At 33.3% G+C, this 17194-nt stretch overlaps 1 long non-coding RNA gene across 1 annotated transcript; it reads right to left on the bottom strand.

Moving 5' to 3' along the window:
* LOC122400642 lies at nt 1–1137 on the bottom strand. The gene is made up of 3 exons (XR_006259367.1): nt 1103–1137; nt 911–1011; nt 1–241 (listed from the first exon to the last, which is right to left on the bottom strand). It is a non-coding gene; the product is annotated as an uncharacterized LOC122400642 (long non-coding RNA).
* Nucleotides 1138–17194: the final 16057 nt, after the last annotated feature.

Here is a 17194-nt window from a genome sequence, read left to right as displayed (position 1 = left end):
TTGGCAGTTTCATGTTCATGTTATAGGTATAATGTATAGAGATAAGTGGATTCGAGGATTAATTCGTAGGCCTACGAATAAAATATAATATCGGTCAGTTGATCATTTATTGCGTATCATCGGCTGGTGCTGGCGGTTCTTGTGGTGGATTTACTGGTGCTGGTGGAGCAGGTTTCTTGGTGCAGCGGCCAGCCCATGGGTTGCATACTAACGGTGCACAGCAATCTTTATCGTCAGCGCACTGGAACAAAGTATACTTAGAAATTAGTCATTCGTATCCATACAAAATGATCACTAGTTTCTAATTAATCCTCGTACGAATTGTAAAAATCAATCTTCAGGACAAAATATGAAAACAAACTCTAATGGTGCACTTTCAATCTTTGACAGTCCTACTATCAGTTGCCCCAACTTCAATTTTTAAATTTCATTATGAGTTGTTCACTATTCCTTTTGTAAATTGGATTAAATTCAATCACATTCTTTCAAACAATATCTTTGAAATTCGTTAAGATATTTGAAGGTCAAATATTACTTTCTTTGATTAACAACTTACAAGAATGAATATCATATTTTACTTACAAATTCCGTAATTATTATCGTAAAAAATATTTAAATAATTGATGATATGATTTACTTGAAATAAATGTTACAATATTATTCACAAGATAATTACCCTGTCATAGCATGCCATTAGATGTCTAAAGAATTAATTCAGTTCTTAAATTTTTTTATACACCCATTAAATTTGAGTACTAATTTAATCGATTGAGTTAAAAGACAAATATTTATATCTCTCGAATCACAATAGATGTTGGCAAATATATGTAAATAGCAGTAAATGGAATTTTTCCGAAAATGTGGTAATTAAGATTTACATATATTATTAATAATTGGTGCGTTTACTTACAACTAATCCAGGTGGTTTGCAGCCATTCACAAGGGAAATAACCAGAAGAGCGGCAAACAGCATCACAAACAGTTTCCTCATTTTTGTTAGTATATTTATTGCTAATCGAAATAGAAAAATAGTATTTACCGACGAATGTTTGCAAGAATAGTCTTGTTTATTAATAAATGTGCACCTAAGTGTAAAGCTCACCTTTTCTTCGCTGGAATAGAACTTGTAGCTTTCTGATTCAGTCTGGGAAGACTACCGTATTTATAAGAGAAACTAATTGGTGGGGACGATGAAACTTTTCCTTTTTTTCAAAGTGTATTGCACCTTGACGATTCATAAAGCTATTATTTGCGATCGTCGCCGATAATACCGTACCTTATCAGGGTTCGCCTGTCAATTAAACATCGAGGAACGATCGGATAAACAAATTACGTAAATCCTCGTGTCTTTAAGCTATTTATAAAAATCAGAACCCCCTGTCGAGCCTTATCGTGATAGAAGTATCATTTTTCTTGAGATAGCGAACGATGTTTACGATGATGAGCAGAATTTTCTAAAATCTGATTCATAACAACTTACAATCGATATTAAAATTCTTTTATTAGGTATTCAACGTGCTTTCTCGAAAATATTCTGCATAATAGTGAATTAATAGACATTGTCACGAAATTACAGTGAGTGTAAAAAGTATTCGTACACTAGTCAATTTGAACAAAACCTTTGCAGAACTTTGTTTATTACAAAAGTATGTTAACAAAAACAAACATACATATTTTTAGAAATCTCTGGAACAAATGTCATTAACAACAAATTATTTATCTATATTTATTATGAAAATATTAACAAATTTCCAGAAATTGACCTAAAATATACGCGTAATAAGTATTCGTACAGTCTTTGATTCGTAACATTCCACATAGAACGATTACAAGATAATCCATGATACGTAAACATACTTAGCATCAGCATGTCTGGAGACGCTGTCGGTATAGGTAGTATCCTGAATTCAAACATTATCAACGAAATTATCAGTAAAAGGGGACGAAAACGCAAGGAAACCTCTGAAGAAGAAAGGAAAATTGTTATACATAATAAGTGTAAAACACTGAGTGAAATTTCTAAAGTTTTAAATAGACCGAGGTCCACGATTCAAGGAATCATTCACAGATATGGCGATCGAAGAACTGTAAAAAATAATCCAAGAAACGGACGTAAACGAATAATAAATGAGTATACCGGCCGATGGATAATTCGAAAATAAAACAAAATCCAAAGATAAGTGCGGTGAAAATCACAGCTGAACTTAAAAATGATCTGGACATTAATGAGTGCAGTAGCACAGTGCGTAATTTTTTACGGGATAGAGGATATCACGGCAGAGTAGCTCGTAAGAAATATTTCGTAGATGAAATTAATAGAAAGAAACGATTGCAATTCGTGAAAGAGTACGTTAATGTTCCTATGGAGCACCGGAACCGTATTATATTTACTGATGAGAGTAAATTTAACATATTTGGGTCAGATGGACGATGTACAGTATGGCGGAAAAAAAATACCGTGTACGAAAAAAGAAATTTGAAGGCGACTGTAAAGCATGGAGGAGGATCAGTCACAGTTTGGGGCTCTATGTGTGCGAGCGGGGTTGGATCCCTCCATTTTATCGATGGTATCATGGATCACAAAATGTACATCGATATTCTAAAAGAGCATCTTCAGGTTAGTGCAAATAAAATGCAGTTACAGGGCAATTATATATTTTTGCAAGATAATGATCCAAAGCATAATGCTTATAATACACGTCAGTGGATCCTATATAATGTGCCGCAGCAATTAAAAATCCCTCCACAGTCTCCAGACGTAAATGTGATAGAGCACTTATGGAGTCATCTTGAAGAAAAAATTCGAGACCATCACATTTCTTCGAAACAAGATTTAAAAAATGCACTTTTAGAAGAATGGAACAAAATTTCTAGTACTATAACCAAAAATTTAGTAAATTCAATGCCGCAAAGGCTTAAAGCGATTATACAATCTAAAGGAAATCCCACTAGATACTAAAATAGCAAATAGACTGATTTTTGTTACGTTTATGTACTAAAATTTATAGTTTTTGTTGTCAAATTAGAAGTGTACGAATACTTATTACACGTATATTTCACGCCAATTTCTGGAAATTTGTTAATATTTTCATAATAAATATATATAAATAATTTGTTGTTAATGACATTTGTTCCAGAGATTTCTAAGAATATGTATGCATGTTTTTGTTAACATACTTTTGTAATAAACAAAGTTCTGCAAAGTTTTTGTTCAAATTGACTAGTGTACGAATACTTTTTACACTCACTGTATATCGATCTATCAACCAGAAGTATCTATTATCTCAACCTCAATCATCGTCAACCATCGAAATTAATATTTTTATTTTTAATTTCTCGGGGTGGGATTTTGACGATTTTTTGTTATTCCCTATTTTGAATTTATTTAAGCTAGCAACTTGAGTGATTTAAACGATGGTTCATTGCAAAAACAGAAATTCGACGCGTCTCTCCCACGCAGTGTGCATCTTCAAAATTCGATCGTACTTGTTAGCCAAACACGTAAACCAAGTTTGCGAATTAAATTTCGAAATGGGTGCCCGTGATTTGCGGGGGAACGATAATTTTAATTCGAACTACTGTTGCGTAGCGCCCGTTTCCGAAAATATACCTATCCGTTTGCAATTATTTAGAATTAGCCGAATTTACGTGAATAAGTTTTCGTGTCACGCAACGCGTTGAGAAGCATGTATAATAATCCGCAATTGGTCATGAGCCCGCGAAATAGTGATTATTAAGGATCGTTATTGATTATTCTTGTTTCTGCCGACAAACTGTGAAATTGAATCGGATTCCAGGATCGCGTCGTCAACGCATTATTTCCAAAAGCGAACTTCTATGTCGCGTTTCCCCGAACGTCATTAATTATTCGCTCGTGTATGACCAACAATTTCAGCAAGTAGCATAATTGGAAAGTATGACAAACACTTCGCGGTTTCGTTCCTCGTTCGTGAATCGATGAAGCATTGAGGGATTTATATACGCAGCAAAGCAAGCAACGCTGATGCGAGCAGCTAATTTGTACGATTAATACAAATTTTTACGACGATGCGCATTCACTGTTCTGCTCGTTATCCAGAACAATATTGTAACTTAATACAAGCATGTATTTTTTTTTTTTTTTTGCATTTTATACGTATATTCTGAGAAAAGTTCACACACAGATGTTCACACACCATGGTGTTTAGAATATTATTCATGCATTGAAATCAAACAAAAAAAATCGTGTAAATATCCGTTGGCTTTTTATTTCTGATATTTTCAATCTATTTTCCAAAATGGATATTAAATTTTTTCAAACTATCAATTTTCGTGTGACAGTTCGTTTGATGACGTTTGTCGGAGGGCACGTATTTCATGTTTCACAAGAAGCAACAGTTTCGAGAACAACCTTTGTCGACCATACTTTGTGTCCCCCGGAAAATATCGCGATCTGATGTTAACCGTAATTGTCCATTAGATTTTCGCGCCCTGTCGACGGTAATTGGCGTAACACCAGCGTAATATTTCAAAACACCTACCGTGTAACGCGCCCGCGTGTCGCTCGGCCTATCAAACCCGTTCTCTAAATTGATTCAATTGTCGTTTCCCGAGGGAGAGACCTCTTCGTACAAATATTTTTGGAAATCCGCTGAAAACCATCGGCTGCGGCTGCTATTACCTTTTTTTTGTTCAATACCGCGGGCGATCTTTCCTCGAGGCCAAAAATCATTGTCATACACTTGTGATTGGAAGCTTCGTTCTCTGGAAACGCGTAGGTGGTGCGCGTGAGCGATTAACGCCGAACCGAAACGCTATTAACCCTTTTAGTACCGAGCGAAAAACGGGTGCCTATGCGAAGAATACCGAGCCAATTTGACGAATTTGTTATGGTTAGAGAAAAAGCTCGTAAAAACCAAACTAAGAATGATATTTACAAAATTCAAAAAGCAGCATATTACGAAATAAAGAAAGAATAAAGTAATGGCAATTGCATTTCAATATTTATTGCAAATCGTATAAATAACATAATTATAAAATATGATAAAAAACATAGAAACAAGTTTCTCTTCTACAAGCAATATTTACACATAAGAATAATCATTGTTTGATCACAGTTTTATGTAGGTCACGTAGCATAAAGTATAAGTATTTGATTTTCAATGATTTTTTAATAAATAATCAATTCAAAATATGATGAGGCTTTGTTAAAAAGTTATTAACGTTTAAAGTGGAGCCCGTATTGAATTTTTTTCTCGAAAACACGCAGAATTTCGAGGGTATGTCTATTCACCAAAAATGATTGTGATTGACTCCCACAACCGAAAATAATTTTTCCAGAATAGTTTGAAATTTTTTTTTGCTGTCGAAAAATTTCACACATTCTCGAATTTTTTTCTCGAAAGTGGGTAGGAATTCAGGGGTATGTGTATTCACCAAAAATGATTGTAATTGACCCCCGAAACCGAAAATAATTTTTCCAGAACGATTTGAAATTTTTTTTTTTTCGTCGAAAAATCTAGGTACCTAATTAGATTTTCGATAAGAAATTTTTTTCTCGAAAATGCGTAGGATTTCGGGGGTATGTGTAATGATAAAAAATGATTGTAATTGACCCCTGTAACTAAATATAATTTTTTTAGTGTGATTTTAAATATTTTAATTTCATCTAAAAAGTTCAGTACCTACTCGAATTTTTTTCTCGAAAGTGGGTAGGAATTCGGAGGTATGTGTATTTACCAAAAATGATTGTAATTGACCCCTGCAATCGAAGATAATTTTTCCAGTACGGTTTGAAATTTTTTAATTTAATTGTTAATCATTTTTTAACGAGGCCTCAGTCAAGAAACTGATATTCTTCATTTTCGTCTTATTTTGACCTCTAGAATCTCCTATTAAAATTTTTCCCAGGGTTGGCCGAACACCCTGTATAATATGACGACTCCAGAATACATACGTTTCCGCCACAAAGTAGTGTTGAGTTGCTGGTTCGCCCGAGCGAAAAAGGCCTCTAAAAAATAATTTTTTAAATGCTTTTGCAATAAAATTAGACCCTTTATAATGTTTTACAAATTTTTTTTGAGACAGAGCTTTCTCCTAATGCGAAGAATAAGACACCATCGCATACGCAACGATATATCGTCGTTGGCACTTTTCGCAAGTGTAGCGAACGACGATATATCGTCGTTCGGTACTAAAAGGGTTAAATAAAACGTAACGCAACGTTCAACTTTTCGGGCCTAAAATTGATTTCCCTGATGCTCGATTCAAAAGTTCTCCTGTTTCTTTTTTCGTCAGCAACCACGTTAATGACACAGATTAACGCATGCTGACTTGCGACTCGAATTTAATTTATCGTTACATTGCGTGGAATTAATAACGTAGTTTTGTTTTTCACGAATTATTATATAATCGATGTACTGGTTTCTTTTCTGCAAACGCATACTCGATCAATTTCTCAATTTCTAGCATTAGAGAGTACTTTGAACCTTAGTGCAATACAAAGAAAAATCAAAAAGTTAAATTAAAAAATAGTGAAGAACTTTTTGATTTCTCTTCACTCGAGGAATTTACGTGTTTGTTCTGATTCAATTGTCTTGTTCCATCGTGTCGTAACACTCTGCATTTGAGATCATTTGTGATAAGCAAAGATTGTTGCAGCTATAGAATGAATCATGTACATATTAGTTTTTGCAGAACGTATAACCTGAGAAAAATGAAGAATTATATTTTGCATTTAACGAAATAAAATTTTCACCAAATCTTGACTCTCGAATAGTAGCAGTGACCCTCGAATTATAAACACTCTTTCAAGTGGTTATTGACCTATCTCAACCATGAGCTACGTGGTAACAGATGGTATGTCTATCCTTGCAAAAACATTGCTTCCTTGGAATTCAAATTACTACAACTGGGCTCACAACATTCATTGTTGATATCTGGCGTTCAGAAATAGAGTCGATCTGTTGATACCTCTAAGGACAAAGTCAAATTTATATTTTCGTTCAGTATTCGCGAGGTCGTCGACGTGTTCGGATCGCGTTCTTTTAAATTACAAACTACTCATTTTGTAGCGTAGTACTGTGTGGTGCGGTGTGACGTAATTGAAAATTAATTATCTGAATACGCGAGTAAAGTGTTCTTTTTGGGCTTTCATAGCAGTTTGTATATGTTCGTACTTCCATAATCTAAGAAACATTTGTAATTGTCTCAACATCTACACAGACATTCAAATTCATATTAGATAAAATCGTATCTTTCTTAGTTTTGACTTTAGAGTTGGTCCAAATATTACAAATTGGTATCCATTTTAGCATTCAGGAACCAATTTACAATGAACTTATATTTGTTTTGTTTATTCTGTGGATATAACTAATAACATTTTTTGGACTGTAAAGCAAAATGCAAGAGTAAGTCACAGTTGTAACTTATATTTCTTTGAAGTGCGAAAATATACTTTCTGAATATACTTTTTTGAGACAATACTATTACATACGTAGCAGAAAAAGAAATTCTCGTCTTGTACACTGTTTTATAATATTCACGACTATTTGTTGGTTTTATATTCTATTTAATTTGCAAATTGAAAAACAAAGTTTCGTAAATAGCTAATGACTGAAAAGTTTGCGTCATATGTAAGTGCGCGATAAGAAGTACTAGTGAGCTGTGAACTTCATATCGGTAAGTGAATATTCAATATTTTCACTATTTCACTGAGAAATGAGTGGAACCCAGAAGCCATTCGAATTGGATTTTCATTTTCAATTGTTCGTTTCCATATACTGTTCCGGCCATGAAATTTCAAATGCTAATACGATACGTGCTGGGATAGTACGTATTATATTTTTAATTTCTATTGTAAAACGTTAAAAAGTGGTATACCTTAAGCTCGAATAGTCACACATTCAATTTTAATAACTTAGGGATGATAGAGTATTATAGAAGAAATACTTCTCTTAATACGAAAGAGTCTTATGTTTATGATAAACATATTTTACATTTGACAAATTAATGATAGTAAAAATAAATAGAGCGTAGTCTATTAGAAATAGATTAATATCTTCATTGGAAAGAGTTTTGCTTACAAATGTATAGCTTAAGAAGTACATAATATCATAGTAATGCTTTTGTCTTATATTAAAGTATAGAGGAGATTTGAAGCGTAGTTCTATGTTTTAAATAGATTGTACAGTATTTTTAAAACTAATAATTTCCAACATATTCAGTAACAAGTGCAGAATGAATACACTATATTATTCTTTATATTATTTAAAATGGTGTGAGATATTGAGATGTCCTATTTCTGTATATCATGATTCGTATATCTGCTCACAAAATATTAGACAAACTTCGAAATAATCATTTTTTATTTTATATTTTTGCGATACTGAAGCAGTATAAAACACATTAGTCTTTTAAAAATGAAACCGTTAATTCTAAAAATAATAATAAGACCGAAGTATTGTTATATTGGCTTGTTGTTTGAGTATACTGTGTTTGTAGGGTGGATTATGAATAATTTTGTAATGATAAAAATGTACGTCAACACATTGAAATAACGTGTATTTTTTTTAAAATTCTATAAATTTTCTATAAATTATAAATCCGCAAGTAAATTAACTTCAGAAGTATGATTTTGAATATAAACAAAATGAAAATTGTAACGTATAGATGGGGAAGAATCCCAAAGGGAATCCATGGGCGTCGTATCTTTTCCATTCGAAATCGAATTAGTTAGAATGTATTTTCGTGCTCATTTTCAATTTTAAATTACGGATTGAATTTTTCAGCGAAACCCCCCGAGCGATACCAGAAGATCTGATAGGATTTTTACAAAATTAAAAATGGAGATATCGGGTGCTTCAAACAGCGGGGCCGTTAATGAAAAAAAATTACGAAATAACAGATCGTTGAACGTTTCGTAGTAACGGAGTTTATTATTTGTAAAAGCTTCATGAAATCGTTCATGGAATTCAATATCGTTTATATTATCGAAATTTTATCGAGGCGCGTATTATATTTACATTGTCCCGGAAAACGCAAATACCAAAATGCGTTTCACCTTTAAGTGTCGGATTCCTGTATGCAAAAATAAACCTATTTCTGAATTTTCTCCACGCAATTTCAATGAGCTGCTTAAACCGATAATTGCACGTTACACGTGAACCCGGTTTGTTATTATAAAATGTATGTAACCCGGACTCCGTAAACCGCGAATAATATTTCCCTCTGACTGATAAACACGCCTGATCAAGTGCATCATTGCTTGCATCAATTTAATACAATGAAGACAGTTAAAACATTTATCGAGTGCGGTTTTGATAATCACTAAACAAATGAACGATGAGTCATTTTATCAACGCGATAATTAAATGGTCGTTCCAATTATTATATTTCGCTGCATCGAGAAGTTGATTCGAATGAAATGATGCTGCGATTATGGGCAAGATATTTAAGAGCTACAGATTTTACGATATTAACGTTTAGATATCGACAATAATTATGACTAAAAATAGATAAAACAAAATACATAATTAATTTTATTTATTTATCCTTGTTCGAGCTTAACGGCATGCCAATTAACGTATTTGATTGGATTGAATCCTGCTATGCTTTTGAAAATGAACATCCGTTACGATTACAAATTGTAATATTACGATTATTATGCTTTGTAAATTTGTGTGTTTTTTAATATCGAGGCCTCGAACTAATACTTAGTTTATCGATAACATTGAACAATCCCACCACTGGTTGAAAATTCCTGAAAATTGTTGACGGTTTTTTCAAGTTTATAGAGCTGGATAAAGCAGAGTTATTGGTAGTCCGGGGTTATCTCGAAAGGAATAGAGTGCACTCGTTGCACACACGTGGCATGTGCATATGTGCATCTATTAAATCTTGGATGAAAGTATAATATACGTACATACGGTTCGTTTGTCTGAACGAAGCGATGGCTATCAAACTCAGGGTCACTTCCGAAGAAACGATAAACTGGCCATGCGATATCTTTTCCACGAACGGTATTATGCTCTCAGGGTTTGGAAAATTATCAAATGCCTAACACTGGCAAAGAATTGTTTGCTATTCGCGGGATAGTTTTCCGAGGTCACGGTGTTAGTGGAAATATGATTTCCAGAGAAATCGATTCATCTGGATGTTAAAGTAATTTTTTATCTTCAAAGATAATGTTGATTTCTTTCTTGTTGATATGAAATGCTGTTGATTATTAATAGCGTGTGTTATGATAACAGCATTAATTCATAATGCAAAAATGTAGAAATATCGCAGAGATATAGGTGTTACAGAAATGTCGTACGATGTTTGTTTAGGACATAATTATACAGACAAAAATCTGTAGAATAAATTTTAGACAAGTGAATAATATTTACTATGTATAATTATTCTATTTGCTCTGTTTTAGTTGATATATGTATATTATGTGTTTATTTAATAGTATCCTTGATTCAAGAGCAAGTGATATACACGTGTAATTAGTCCGCCACATCTGTTTACGTAGAATTTCTTCGGGATAAACATTGATAAATGCAAAATAAAATACGAAATGGTTGTAACATTAAATTATTCAAAATTACTAAAATAAATAACCATTAGTAATTACATACGTTGAAAATTACATTCAAACATATATTTATATACAAGTAGCTTATATTATAGCAGAAGTGTTGAATAATTATTTCATTTACACAGTACAACATATTTATTGAAGGATCTGTTAAACAAAGTAGTAGTTCAAAAAATGCAAAATTATTACTCTATGTAATTAATTCTTTTTAGATATTGAAACAGTATTAGAATTAAATTTTGTTTAAATCTGTTTCTTTTAGTGAGTATCAATATTATTATTGTTATTTACTAAAAATCGAAACTTCACGATTCTGAAAGGAATAGTTTTCATGGGTACAAATGAACCCGGAGTCCGCTGGGTGGGGGGTTAATCGTTGTATAGTATTGTATTCTTGATGAAGAAAGAATATAGTATTTAATATCACTTTTTCTAGACTAGTAATATCTAGAAAAAAGCTTCTAGCATGTACTGCAGTCTGCTTTTGTTCCTCTTGTCGTAATTTATGATACCTCGACCACCTTCATCCGCTTACAGTCTGACTTTCAAGTTGTTCTCGGTAGCTTACACCACTTTTCTCCATTAATAATTTCTCGTTTTGTTAAACAGAATAGTAAAAGAAATACTTTTTAATAATTATTTTAAGCAATACTTTCTGCTCATAGAGACGTTAAAACTGAAGACATTTATAACTAGAGTTTAGGGGTGCATCAGTGTACAAATGTATTATCGCTCAAAGAGAATGAAATTCTTATTCGATTTTTTTACTCAGAAATTAGGATCAATCTGAGAAGGAATTTGAACTTTATTCCAAATTTGTTTAAATAATCACTTGAATATTAAGAAAAGATTTGAACTCAATAATTAAACATTCGCGTTTTAGTTTTAGTAGCTTCAGAACGGTAAGCAGTAATTTAATGAAAATAAGCGTGAGATGAGTTAGAAATTATTGTACAAGTGTGTGCTGCAATTTGGCTTGAATCGATTCTCTCTCAGCAGCATACTTGTTGCTGGCGATCGGAATGTTGCGTGTAGCGAAACTGAATTAACTTCGCCTCTAAGACGATGTCTGCATTAAAATTGCGTGTCGGGGTTGTGTGGAGGTTCTACACGCACATCCGGTTTCTATTTCCGGACTAACGATCGTGTTCCGGTACACGCGGCGCCTTAACCCTAAGGAAACGTTAAACGTGTCGGGGAAGTTAGCATAAGTGTCCGTTTTTGGAGGGAAAAAATTATAGCGTACCTCGTGCCGCCTGGGACCAATAACAACCGCAGTTAATTAGCTAATTAGCAGCCTAAGAATCTTTCGTTATGGTTTCTTTTTCCGTAAACATCAACTAAAGAAATCGCTAATATTGTTCACAGTCTGTATTTTCTACAATAAAGAATTTTAATTAAAGCAGAAACTTTTCTGCTAATTTGTAATGATAGAATAATTAATAAATAGTTCTCTAAATGTTTCTAAAAAATAATAACTAAATTTCTAAAAATTAAACTACTTTTATGAACGTCTCAATTCATGCCTCTTAAGTCAACTTCAGAATAAATTATATAACCAAAATGCAAGGTTAAAGTTAGAAATATTTGAAGGAAATAGTGGGAACAAAAATATTGCAAAATACCTACAGCAATGGTGAAAGTAAATAGGGTTTAGATTGTATGAATTAAAGAATACATGAAAAATTTATAACAATATATGTGTACTGTAATTCAAACACGTAGATTACTTAAATAGAAGAGAAAATATATTTGCAACATTTCCATTATACTTATTGCTGTGTTATTAAACTATATTCTATAGAATAAAAAAGATTGCAAAAAGTAGTATTTGTACTTAATAGAGAACAATGATTACACAAATAATAATATAAATCAAATGTAAATTCGATATATTTTTAGTCCAAAGATCGGTCAAACTGTTCGAGTCGGATACTTTTTAAGAAATTTATAAAAGTAGATAATTCCTCCTCTATAAGCTCTCTACTTTTTGTTACAAAAATAATTAATTAATACTGATAGTAACATCATAGAGTTCTGTTAAAAATTTTAGAATAGTTGTTTTGTAGCTACGATATTTGTTAAGCTTGGAACGTTGTATTTTTAAATTCTAATCAGTTTATAGACCGAACAGAGTCGAACGATTTGTTTACTACAAATCCGTGTATCGGCAGTTTTAAGGAATTCGAAGATTGTGATCGTTATCTATAGCATCTATGCCAGTTCTGAAGTCTTAGAAAATCATATTATCGTATCACATAATCATTTCCTTGAAGATGCGTCTAAGATCACCTTGTTGTCTTTCGATCGTTGTCTTCTATCATTAAATATCTCAAGTGTTTACGGCTAGTACCTTCTCGGCTTTCCTTATCGACCGATCACCTTATCTGACGGCGAAATACTCCCTAGGGTTTGCGTGCTTCCTAGTCACTTAAGTGATAAATTTTCGCTGCTAACGTCGAGCTGTCTTTAGCGGTTTTGCCCCACAGGATCTATTGCTCTTTTAGTTAACGATTCTACGGCACTTAAGCTTCGCCCATCGTCTTCTCCGCGTGTCTCAAAATACTGGGTGTTTCAGTATCGCAGGTACGAATTTGTTTAAAGACAGAACTTGATTTATAGATCGAAAGCTTCCATCGTTGAGATTTTTCTTTCAAAGAAAATTACTTTGTTACGTTCTTCCAAAACGTTGTAGAATCCTTTAAATTTCATAACAAACATTATTCACATGTTATCTTAGTTTTCGCGATGAGTTAACGATTGATTCAAACATTCTGAATAACTTTAAACTGAAACAGTTTGATTTTATAGTTTCTATTTAAGTTACTTACGAAGTATTAACATGGAACTTTTATCGTCGATAAGAAACTTTTGTATTTTTTAATTTTTTTTATATATTCTACCTACTTCTAAAATTTTTACGTCGTTTATTTAAACTTTGTTCGTATACTTAAATAGTTTCATGTTTTTATTATAAAAAGAAATTAACACTATTCTTCAAATAGTCGTGAAATTAACAATTCTCAAAATTTCTAAAATATTACTTTAAATAAATAAATTCATAGATAAATTTAGTACCAGCAAAAAATTATAAAGAAAATAGTCACTTTATAAATGACTTGTTGTTTTTTATAAATGTTTTCCCCTATAAATGTAAGTAATCTACATTTGTCACTCCCAAATGTACTAAAATTTCTTTTTAGTGCAATTACATCTCGATTTGACACACTTTGTAGTGTTCTTCGTTCATTAAATTCCCTCCCTGTATTTTCATTTTTATATAATTCTCGCAATCATTCGATTGGCTTAAATATCAACATAGAATCCTACTGATTACTAATGTTGATAAATAAGTTTCTCTACATCTTTCAACTATGTAAAGCTACAAAAAAGTCGCTGAACCGTAGTATTCCCGAATTTTTGCCCCCCCATTCCGTCGTTAGTGTCAATAATTTTCTGATCTCACACCTGTAGTTCCGACACACCCTGTATCGCACATTTCTCTTCTATTCCGCCGACATGTCCACCCCCCATTTTCTCGTTCCCTGATTCGTTCCCACCCTCCGTTCTGTTTTGATCCTGCCTCTTTCAGCCTCGTCTTCGCCTTGATTTTCCAGCTTTTCTCTCGTCCCTGTTCGAGCAGTATCGCTCGATGCCTCTCTTTCCGCTCTAAATTCCCCTCCGCCCCCCTAGCTCTCTCTCTCTTTCGTCGACACTCTGGTCGGTTCTCTCGACTCGGCTGAAGTGGCGGACAATTTGATAATTGGATCTGCGGCACCGCCGTGATTTACGTGTACGAGGGTCCAGCTGACCATTTGAGCAGGGGGCACGCGATGCATCCACCCTCGAGTGCCAAAGTGGAGACGATCGCTGCCGAGATACGCGTCTTCTCTGCGCGAATTAACTGAAACTATGTTGCTACGACGGCTAGACGTTGTTTTACGGTCCCGACCAATTCCGATGATAGGGCGTATTGCCGCGACACATGTGCTACTACGAGATTGTCTCCGGCATTGTCAACAAAACGCGAACCTATTTACGTTTACGAGATTCGTTCAAAAAGACATTATTTAATTTCAACAAATTTCTTTTGCTCTTTAACTATTTGTCAGCGTTCGAGGTGGCTTTCTTTTTAAATGCCTCTAAGTAAGAATGACCATTTACTCGCATGGATTCCTTGAATTTTGAGAACTGGTCGTAACCTTAACGTTCGATTTAATTCTAAATAATTTTTCAAACGTATACTATTTAATTTTGTTTAAATTTGTTCGTGCAAGGAATAGCCACGAAGAAGCCTTGTGAATGTAAAAGTATTTTGATTTTAATATGTAGGACTTGATGGCGAGTGAGTAGCTTCACGATTTAGAAACTTGACATCAAGTAATGAGTCAGACTTGTCATTTATTATATCTATTAGTAATTAAACACCCATCATTTTTCTTATATAAGCCAGATACGTATCTAGATTAGACTAACCCATAAAATATTTGGAAGTTTTTTTCTATATTTGTTTAGATATACAAAACATTGTATGATATTGCACACCCATACAGAAAATAAATATAGTTAAAAAGAAATGGATATTGAATGTTCCATCGAAAGCTGTATGTACATATAGAAACGGAAAGGGTCGATCGAGCGCTTGTGAGAGAGTGACACCTCTGGTGGCGAGTACGGGAGATATCGCCTCAAAATCCATGCTCACAAAAATCGTTCTCTGTTAATAGTCGATCATCGATCAAGTAAATATAATAAATAACGAAAAGAACGCAGAGCTCTGCCTCTGACATCGATAATGAAGCTCGATTATTAGATTGCACGGTGGAAATGTATATAAAAGAACCTGGCGCGAAAATTGCCTGTGGTTCGATAGCGAGCCTCCGGATGAGCTGTTCGTGTTGAATCAAATCCGCTGGTTGCAAGATGAAGGCGACGACCCGTAAAATGAAACGACGATCTGCCCGAAAGAACCTCGTAAAGCTTTCCCTCCCGTCGGGCGAAAGCTGCCGACACGCTCGACGCTTTTTCTCTTTCTTTCCACTCTGACAAGTTGGCCCAAGTATGTACATCGTATCGCGCTAACCGTAAAAGAGAAGCACGAAAACGCGCCGCTCGGAGAAATAAACTTCCCGGCAGTTGTGTTTCCTCGTTTATTTGGAACTGGCCTGGCTGAACTTGGAAATTCACGAGGGATTTTCTTGAAGCAGGGACGATACGACCGGGGGAAGAATTTTCGCGTTCGAAACGTCGCTGCACGGTCGATCGTTCTTTTAACGCGTTCGCTGTCATCGTTCGGTCGGAAAACCGTCCTCCATAGACCACCTTAAATTTCTAGTAATTTTATTTATTGTTACTATTAAACGTATTTTTCGTAAGCAATGCGCGTTAGAAAGAAAAATGGAAGAGCAAAAGTTTTTCAGTCTTCTATGTTCAACATGAAAGTCTACATAAATTTGTTATCTCTCTTAAAGTAATATAAAAATTTAATAAAAGTATTGTGATCTATTTCGATTTTAAATTCACAATTAATTTCGAGTATCTTTATTTTGTATTGATATCGTATTTGTATTAATGGCTAAATCAAGTGATTCTTTGATTTTTTAATTAATTTTTAGTTGAAATCTATACATAATTTATTTTTAGTTTTGGTATTTAGTAATTGATATTAGAAGATTGAAACTTCAGATTGAACTTTCGCTCCTTCGTTTCACGGATTACTTATTTTTTGTTCTTTTACAAGTCTGTAAAATTTCATAAATATTGAAGGGGGTAGGAAATTTGCAGATATTCCTTGGTAAGTTTCGGATAGGCAGACGTGTATGTGATACGTGATAGGGACCGTGTTAATATTGGCTAGTAACGAGACAAATCCATTGACATACTCATTAATACCAACAGGTATCGATTCCCCAGCATTGTATTGATGTATCAAACAGGTATTGAAATAAGTAATTGGTATTAGTAAAATATGCTTGTTGACATTCCTAACAATATCGATACGATTCAAGCATCAAGTATCATTAAAACTCAATATACTCAACAATATAGCTAATTTACTATCAGAGTTGTGGTCTATAATAAATCTTTTATGTAGATAATCATCCAAATATTTGCAATTATATTTCATGTAATATAATTGCGCGGTTTTTAATTTTTTTCATAAAAAAAAATAAAAATAATGAATTGTTCAAATATTAGTTTTGTTCATTAATTATTATTTGAGTATAATAAAGACTGTTATTATTGCATTTAAGTTTAAATTTATATAGTTAGTAATTATATTTGACTAATTATCGAGCTGTGTCTGTAATTGAAATAGTAGCAAACTTGATGTAAAATATATATATTGTGACAATAATCGTATAGGACAAACACAAAACAAGAGTATACATTTCAAACGTAAATGTATCCAGAGCATCAAAATACGTTCACACGTGAGACTATGCAAAATATGTTTGCAATATCGAAGATATTACTCCTAGACTTCGAAACTTGCTTCACGTTTAATATACAAATTTGTAGAATTTTTTATGTTATTTTTATTTAATTGCTCGTCGTAGAATATATATTTGTCACGATCGTTATTTGGGGCAGTCAACACTTTAAACAAACAGAGAAAGTACCAATTCCGTT

Source organism: Colletes gigas, unplaced genomic scaffold (genome assembly GCF_013123115.1).
Source record: "Colletes gigas isolate AHSC1104 unplaced genomic scaffold, ASM1312311v1 Colletes_gigas_Sc00019, whole genome shotgun sequence".
NCBI classification, from domain to species: Eukaryota; Metazoa; Arthropoda; class Insecta; order Hymenoptera; family Colletidae; genus Colletes; species Colletes gigas.
The sequence above is the reverse complement of the archived record's forward strand: the minus strand, read 5'-3'. Positions and strand labels throughout refer to the sequence as shown.